Consider the following 8,699-nt stretch of genomic DNA (forward strand, 5'->3'; position numbering starts at 1 on the left):
GAATACGTCCCCTGTCGCGCAGGGCCCTGGGGGCATCTGTAAGGAAGCGTAGCCGGCGCCGCGGGGAGCGAACCCCGAGCAAGCGGCACTCGCCCCGCGGGGAACGGGGGGCGGCGGGGGCCGGCGCTGCCCGCGGGAGCGGAGCGGCGCGACGTGGCGCCCCCCCCCCCCCCCCCACGCGTGATGTGCCGCTTCCTGGAAACCGCGACGCCAGCGGGCCGGTTAGCTCAGTTGGTTAGAGCGTGGTGCTAATAACGCCAAGGTCGCGGGTTCGATCCCCGTACGGGCCAGTGCTTTTGCCCGCTTCGACCTGGGGAGCTGCGGGCGGGTCGGGCTCCGCTGGAGATGGCGGGAGGGGAGACAGTGAAGCACCCACGGATGGACAACAAGAGAAAGGGCAGTGCGAGCTGCGGGGAGGAGAGTGAAGTGGTGGAAAGTGCGACAGAAAAAGAAATATGTAGGTGGAAAGTGCACCCAGTGAAATTGGACATCTTTCTTTCCGTGGGACATCACCACGTTGTCAATACCTCTTGCTTTGGAGCGTCTTGTGCTACTGCCAGTTAGCACTGGGCCTGAAGAAAGCTTGAAGGATTTCAGATGGTTGTCACTCTCCCTTCATAATCACCGGTAACTAATATTTCATATCAGGTCTTTAGCTCATTACATTAGTATAACTCTTTGATAGCTCTCTCTTGTCAGAGGCTGGAACTAGTGATGCTGAAGTGGGAGGGTTTTATTTCTTTCTTTTTTTTTTTTTTTTTCCTTTGAAGCAGGAAGGCAAGCAGATCTCCCTTGACAGCCTGATTTTTTCAGAGAATGTTCTGAGCTCCATATAGGAGATATCCAGATTTGATACACACACTGCAATCTGAGCCTTAATTTTTATTTATGTACTATTTATTCAAGAAAAAAAAATCCAGGCCAAACTGAGATGTTCTAATAGAGTAGCATGTCCACAAGAGCAGCTGAGATGGATCCCTGCTGGCTCAACTGGCCTGGCTCTAAGAAACTTCACTTAGAAGCTCAAGACGGTTATTATTTTTGTCCTATCTACCTCTGAACAGAAATGGGATTTTTTCCAGAGGAGGCAAACTTTCTGGTGCAAATGTTTTCCTTGCAGAAACCAGTGGTTTCATTATTGGAGCTGCATACAGACAAGCCACAGCTGCTTTGGGAAAACATCTTGAGTTAACAGCATTCTATTGATTTCTTTCACAAATTTGCTAATATCCTCCTTCACTCTCCAGGCCTGTTGCTTAAGGCTTCTTCCAACTGCAGTGTTTGTTCAAAATAGGTGGTAATAATAAAAAAGAAAAAATGAAGGAAGAAAAGCAGGTGACACTCATGTCAAAGTCAGAGTTTTGATGTGCCACCTTCCCCACAGTGTCACCAAGGTACAACAAGGGCACATGAGAAGTGTCATTCCAAAGTCACAATGTAATTTTTAAATCATACAGATGAATATTCATGTTATCTAGCATCCAAACTGCTGTCATGACTCCATCAGATGTCAAGGGGGAGTAATGTGGTGCTGGTTTGATGACCTTCTGTCTTGCTACCTCCACTCAATGATCCTCCTCAATTCCGTTGGGTCCAGTTAGAGTGGTCAGGACTCCACTGCATATAATGACATCCATTTTAAATGAAATGAAAGGAGAAACAGCATGATGTTTTGTTTCAGAAAAAAAAAAATCTAGGAATAATATTGCTTTGTTTTATGTTTCCCACATTAGGAATCAGAATTTTATTGCAGCTATGTTGTTGTATAGCAAAGTCCTTGCTATAAACCAAGGTGATGCAATGGCTCCTTGGCCCCTTTTTCAGTTTGGTTTCAATTGCTCATATTCAGTGTGGGGTTTTTGGCAGCCAGGCTTGTATGGGCATATTTTCCGTAAATTTAATTTCAGCAGATAGTTGTGAGATTGTGAGGGTCAGCCATTGTCCCTAGGGGAGTCATTCCAGAGCCCATTCTTCAACCTCAAAACTAGTTGGAGAGTAAAAGATAAATCAAACCAACCCATATAGTGGAATAATGTTCTCGTGAGGACAGCAGAGGAATTTCCATTCCGAATGGTCTGCAGTGGCAGATGCTGGGGCATATTCTGGGGTTACTCTTCGGTGTTCGATTTAACTCGTAATCGGATTGCATAACATCAAGGCTGGAGTGGGTATTGGTTGCTGTGTGCTTGAAAAGTGTGGTGTGAAGCACAGCTCTGCTGCCCCAGTGGACAACGATGGAAAGGATGAACCTGTCTTATTGCCTGTGACAATGCTGAACACCGTTAGCTGAGGAGGAACCTTCTAATCCATCTAGCTAAATCTCTTCCTTCTGTTACTGTTTCACATTTTAACTATTGCATTTTAGAGTTACCCAGACCAAATAAACTAATCAGTTTCATACTCTTCACTGAAATGACTGCATTTTTTTTTGAAGCATGAAATACTACTAGGAGGGCACTTAAGTTCAGATAGTTGAAGCTAGCCAGAAAGTGGGTTCATGCTGTAGTATTCAATTTGGTAGATGTATATTCATTCCTTCAGTAATGTTCTGAAGCATTTTCTTTTCTAGGCACGTCACAGGTTAATTTTATAATTTCTTATATTGTTTATTACTAGAGCATCTAAGTGTCTTGCCATCAGGGTGCTTTATTCACTCAGTTTTCCATCAGGGGTCTTAATTATGGTGAAAATCCGAGTGGTAAGGATTCATCTGGTGTATCTGCATTACTCTGTTGATATAATGCAGAAACAACATTATTGAAATCAAAGGCAGGATGTGGTGGGAAGGGGTTTTTCTTTAGATTAATTTGTGTGCAACTAACTGTAAGCGTTAATGCTGTTATCATAGGTAAAGCTTAATCTTTGCTTAAAACTGGTGAGTGTAGCGTTTACCTTCCATGCACTAGAAAAAAAATCGCAGTTCCATCAGAAAGCCCGAGTCTGTCACAACCCCAAACAAAGGTTTTCATTTAATGTTGTTGCAAGCAGAGATGCAGGTGGGAGGGGGATGAGAAAATGCCATAGAAACAGACCCAGGAAGGAGCCGTCAGCCAAGAATGTGGCTGAATGGGCACCGGCAGCCCAGTGCTGCTGAGTCCAGGCTCTGGCTAAGAGAAGCTGGGAGCTGTTTAAGCAAAAGCCCAACAACCAGCCCCTGTTCTAGTGTCTCAGAAACAGGGGTTATTCAGGAAAGGGGACTGCACGAAAGGGATGCTGGCTTCCAGGTTTTTTTCTTCACAACTTGTACAACAAGGACCCTCAATTTTTGTCCTGCGGTTCACATCAGAATGGGGTAACTATACTTACTGTTGAAGCTGGAGAAATATTTTCTTCAAACTTGTATGTTCTTAGAAAGCAATCACTAAAATGAAGTAGAAGCAAATCTGAGTCATGTCTTAAACCCCAAGAAAGTGTGGTGGGCTGGGCTTGAACAGGAATCAAATCTTTGCTCTTGAGATGCTGTATAAAAGGGTTAAGTAACTTTGCAAACAAAGCATCTGGCAATTTCTTCCACGGCTTTGAACTAATGCCTGCCTGTAGAGTTACTAAGTTTAAATAGCCAATCAGTCCTCTTTTCATTGTGGAAGAGTCACCAGCAATGCCCATAGTACAACAGGGCCATGTGGAGGTCACCAAATTCTCATTTAGACATGTGCCATATAGAACCAGGTGGAAAATAAGTGTGAAAATACCTGGCTCCTGGTATGTGTTTCTGCTTGTTGCACAAAGAATAAACAAACTTATCTTACTAGATTAGCAGGAGTAGCTATAGCTATACACCGGTTCTGTGTAAGACTTCTTTTCTTGTGGTGAGGTACAAAAAGTGTTTGGTTTAATCGGTATCTAGTCACTGTTTCACAGGGAAAGTAAGCTAGAGATAACAACCTTTGGCGGTATTCTCTCAAAGCTTAAAAGGAAATATGTTAAAATCTGGGTGTGAATTTTCTTACTTTCGGAGATGAAGAGGAATAGAGTTTTAAAGATAAATAATATGAATATATTATGCTATGTCATTTTCATCGTTAACCAATAACATAAGGAACTGTGAAGGGCAATGGGGGTAGCCTGGAGTTTGGCATCCTCACGCTTGTATGGAAAAAATGTTGTGCTGCCCCAGAGGGGGACAGCAAATGACAAGTCCCTAATATTTGGTAGGACTGAGGCTGGTTGTGCCTTCCCATGCTCCTGAACAGACAGTGTTCACAGTGAGTTCACAGTGAACGCTGAGAAGTGGTTCAGTCTGCAAAGCACAGCAGAGGTTTCACTGAGGGTCCAAAACTAGGCATAAAAAGGACTTTTTAGTTTCTGTGGCTTTCTTCCTCAGCTAGAGAGGATCAAAATATCTGGACAGTCCAAAGTCACAAACATAGGTGTCACTGTCATGTCTTCCCAGTTGTGTGTGAAAGCCACTTTCTTTTTGGCTACAGTGGGTTTTCCATTTCTTTGTGTTGGCTTTGAGGAGAATTCTCCTGAAGGCCAGGGAATGGGACAGGTTGAATGGGAGAACAGAAGAAAATATGGTTCAAGGAACAATTTATCTGACGCATAGAGGAAAGGTACAGTTAACTCTCACATTCCTAATGAAGTTTCACTAACTTGTTAATATATGCTATCACTGCTTTCAGCGAGAACAGCTTTTTGATGGTGAACTCTGCTCTTGAATTATTAAAACTTTTTTTTTAAGGAGAAAATCTTCCTGCATCCTACTTAAGTATGACTCTTCTGGTTTTAGCCTTATATATACAAATTGAAAAACTGAATAAAAGCAAAACAAATATAATTCTGTATTTTGCCACCAAGTATTTCATTTCAGCAAAACCAAGGCAGCATGGGCTCCGTATCCGACTAAGAATTAAAGGACAAATGTATATACAGGTTCTCAATTCTGATTGACTCCATGCCTAGGCCTTCAATTCTTCATGTCTGTCTTTCCCCATCTGTACAAAAAGGGAAAAATGCTTATTCTAATTAGGAAGCACTCTTGAAAATCCACAGAGAAGTGCTATAGAATCTATCTGTACAAAAAGAAGTGGTTACCTTACTGTATCCTAGCTGTAGATCAACAACCTGTTGGGCTCATCTGCACACTTTCTAGTGGTGGATGAAGACCAGCAAAGACAGTAGATGGTCTGTTGATGACTTAAAAAAAAAAAAAAAAAAAAAAAGTAGTCATTGGAATCTGTTTAAAGTATATATTTCTTTCTACTAGACAGAAAGCATGCTGAGACTTCCCTATGGTGACAGAACCTTTTAAAGTGGTAATTTCTGCCTAACATTGGTTTTAATGAGGAAATTGGATTTTCTCCTTTCATGTGTATATACTTCTGCTCTTCTCCAGATTTGTTCTCTAACAGATAGATTTGCAATAATTCTGCCAGCAATGTAAAGGGCAAGTTTTCTTTTAAGCAGCTGAGGCTCTAAGCAACTGATGTTGAGGCAGCAGATAGAGAATACATTTTTATGGTATATTTTGGCAGATATACTGACCAGGGTCTGTCTTCAAGAGCATTTATGAAAATATTTTCTTTTTAAGGAACGAATCTGAGGTATGGTAACTCTGGCACTTTGTGAGTAACAAGGATAAGAAGGAGGTTCCACTGCCTGCATACAACTTCCCATCTCAATTTGCCTCCTTCTGGATAGCTATTCTGAGAACAAGCTGCTTGAAGGCAAGCTTACTGGTTTGAAGTTTTATTTTTTTAATGAGGAAAGTGTGACTCCGTAGAGACGAATAACTAGAGAACCCCAACAGGTCATTTTCTTCAGCTCTTGGATTATGTTCCTAGCTCACATGATGCCTTTTTTCCCCTCCTGCCACCTTGCTAGTATCAGCTGGTTCTAAAAAGCAAAGTCATATTGCGTAAATCACCAATGTAAATGATTGTCCGGTTACTTCTTGTCATATCTGGCAGTCTTGCTAATGCTAGATGCTGGATAGAATCCATTTTGCTCTTTGACAGAGGTTGTGTCTCTGCAAGAAAAAAATGGGACTTCAGTTCTGTCTGAAGTTGAGTGAGACTTTCAAAAGTACATGGATGAGCTTTGTAGAATGAGAATATGCCTCTTCTTCTAGGCCAGTTTTGTTTTCTGACTACAGTTGTATTTTTATTTCCTCCTCCACAATCAAAGGCAAAACTGATTGTAGATTTGGGTAATTGCCTGCCAGTTGGTAAGAAAGTTGAGGGTAATGTCATGATTATGATGATTAGTAAGGAAGGGAAGGTCAACAGGGGGTGGCAGGAGCCCAGAACAGCATCGGCTGTTCTTATGGTGGTTCTGCTCACTGCATATAAAACCCTGGCTGTATCCCTGCACTCATCTAAGTGGAAAGCATGATGGAAAAATATTTTATTTTTCCCCAGCTACTGATTGGGGATGGTGGCAGTGGTGTCTTAAATGCATTGTTCAGAGCAGTTCTGCCTGGCCAGGGAGATTAGCCAGAAGACTCAGGGCCTTTTCATTCTCTCCTGCGATGCTGTGCAATGGTTTCCTGCACTTGAGCTGCACCAAGAGCCGTGAAACTACCAGGAGATCAGAAACGTATAAACCTAGGCAAGCTCCAGGGAAGCTGAGGGGGGAAGAGGGAAGGTATAAAAGTCTACTAAGACACAACTCCCAGAAAATTCTAATGTCATTAAATTTCTACAAGTGAGATGCCAGTCTCTTTACCTAGTTGAGTTTGCTTCTGACTCTTCTGGAGAGATGGTCCTGTCCAAGGCTTCATGCTCTAAATTCCCCTTGAAGCCAAAAATGCCAACAAGGAAAATCTTAACACTTGAAAAGATCTAAATATACTTCAGTCAGTGGAAATGTACTCCTTTTGACAGTACAGAATTGCTCTGATTTCCTCATTTTACCTTTGGATGTTTGGGATTTTTTCCTGAGTCAGAGCAAATTGTTGATCTTAAAGGGAATCACACGCAAACCCCAAATTTGGCTCAGGCCAATCTGCTTTGATTTGGACTCTTTTAATAGATAAACTGAAATATCTAGTGAAAAATCACTCTGTCCAAAGTTTTAAACTGTTGAGATGCTTGTGTATGTTTCCCTAATATGAGATGGAAATTTTATTTGCACTAGGGATATTTCAATAAACATGCATTTTTAAAACCATATTTTTTGACTGAAATTCCTGGTTGGTTCTATTCTCCAGCAGCATGTAATGTTTGAATGAAAGGATATCTCTGGCCTTTTAGATTAGTGGTATTTACAAAATTATTAGATGTCTAAATATTACAAGATTTTTGGGTCACATGTAGGTGTTGATGGAAACAGCCTTACTGTGCAGCAAGATATGTTTTTCTTCACCTCTAGGTTGACTTTAATTCTTTCTCAGAAGTATTGACTTCCAGTCTAATCACTTTAGAATGGTCTTTAACTGCACTTGAATTATCTGCACACTTTGCAATTGCTTAGCCTCATCCTATTTCTCACAGATCTTGTATAATCTTACACAATTACTTTCTCTTGATTTTATGGTTTTTAAATACTTGATCTCCTGTAGCTTGCACTAATGTTCTTTTTCAGTCTGAAACACAGGAATCTTCAATCCCAGTATGGTACTTGTCTCCTCTGTTTACAGTTGCCTTAATATGTGTATAGTGCCTCTTCCAGCGTGTGTAATGTCACTGATACACTTGCTGACATATGCCTTGAATTGTGGAACCCTACTTGAGTGTAGTTAGGTGTACATATTTGACAGCTGAAATCATGCTCTGATCAACATTGATCTCTCCAGCCTATTAGTCAAGCCTGCTAGATTCTAGTTCTAATTTGTAAACCCTTTCCTGACATTGAGATCTAGGTCAGTGGTGTCAAACTTCATTTGGTGACTTAAGTAGGCACCCATGGCCATGAGCTACGGTACTGCTGAAAAATAGACTTGGCATCCCACACTAAAAAAAGTTTAGCTTATCTATCATACCGGGAGGGAATTTACTGCTGATTTCCTTTATAATTACTGTACATAATTAGATATGACATTAAAATTGTCTTGATCTCTACCTATTCAATTTTAATCACTAGGAGGCTTAATTCTCAGTAATGGTACATTTCTTCTGGGCTCCTAGTGCAAGCAGAAACAGCCTCCTGGAACTTCAAAGGACAAAATGGTGTACTTCCAGGTTCCCAGGTAGATAAGGGTCTACACTGTGGTGCTGTACAGGCACTCCTTGTTTTACAAAACTTTTACCATGACTTTAATTAGATGTACCTGTGAATCAGAGAAGCCTCTAATTCCAATTAGAAGTTGGTCTGTGTGGGTGAGCAGCAGTGGTTTATATTCCCCTTGTCTCTCCTCTTAAGGTTTCGGTCTGGAATATCCGTGGTACATTGTACCAGTTTTTCTTCTCTCTGAAACACATGAATCTTCAGCCCAGGATTGTCCTCTCTATTTATAGTTGCCGTACTACATGTATGGTGGTGCTTCCAAACCATGTACTGCCACTAAGATATGCTGGCTAAGTTGCATGGTAAGAGTCCAGTACCTGTTCTGGGACAACCTTTGATTCATTGCCCTTTCAAAAAGGCAGCTGTGTAGGTATGTATGTTTACTCATATTTTGTACTGTGATACTTTCACTTTTCTTTTTTTGCTTCTGAATCTAAGTCAGCCTGGGCTCCTAGGATTTCATATCTCTCTATTAATTCTTACCTGAGCACTTTGGCCTCCTGTTGCCTGGCCCTACCAATTCACTCCTT

The 8,699-nt window shown here is 41.5% G+C and overlaps 1 non-coding gene across 1 annotated transcript; it reads left to right on the plus strand.

The window, feature by feature from the left end:
* Positions 1-216: 216 nt before the first annotated feature.
* On the plus strand, positions 217-290 carry TRNAI-AAU. The gene has a single exon. It is a non-coding gene; the product is annotated as a tRNA-Ile (tRNA).
* Positions 291-8,699: the final 8,409 nt, after the last annotated feature.

Source organism: Aquila chrysaetos, chromosome 7, assembly GCF_900496995.4.
Source record: "Aquila chrysaetos chrysaetos chromosome 7, bAquChr1.4, whole genome shotgun sequence".
NCBI lineage: Eukaryota > Metazoa > Chordata > Aves > Accipitriformes > Accipitridae > Aquila > Aquila chrysaetos.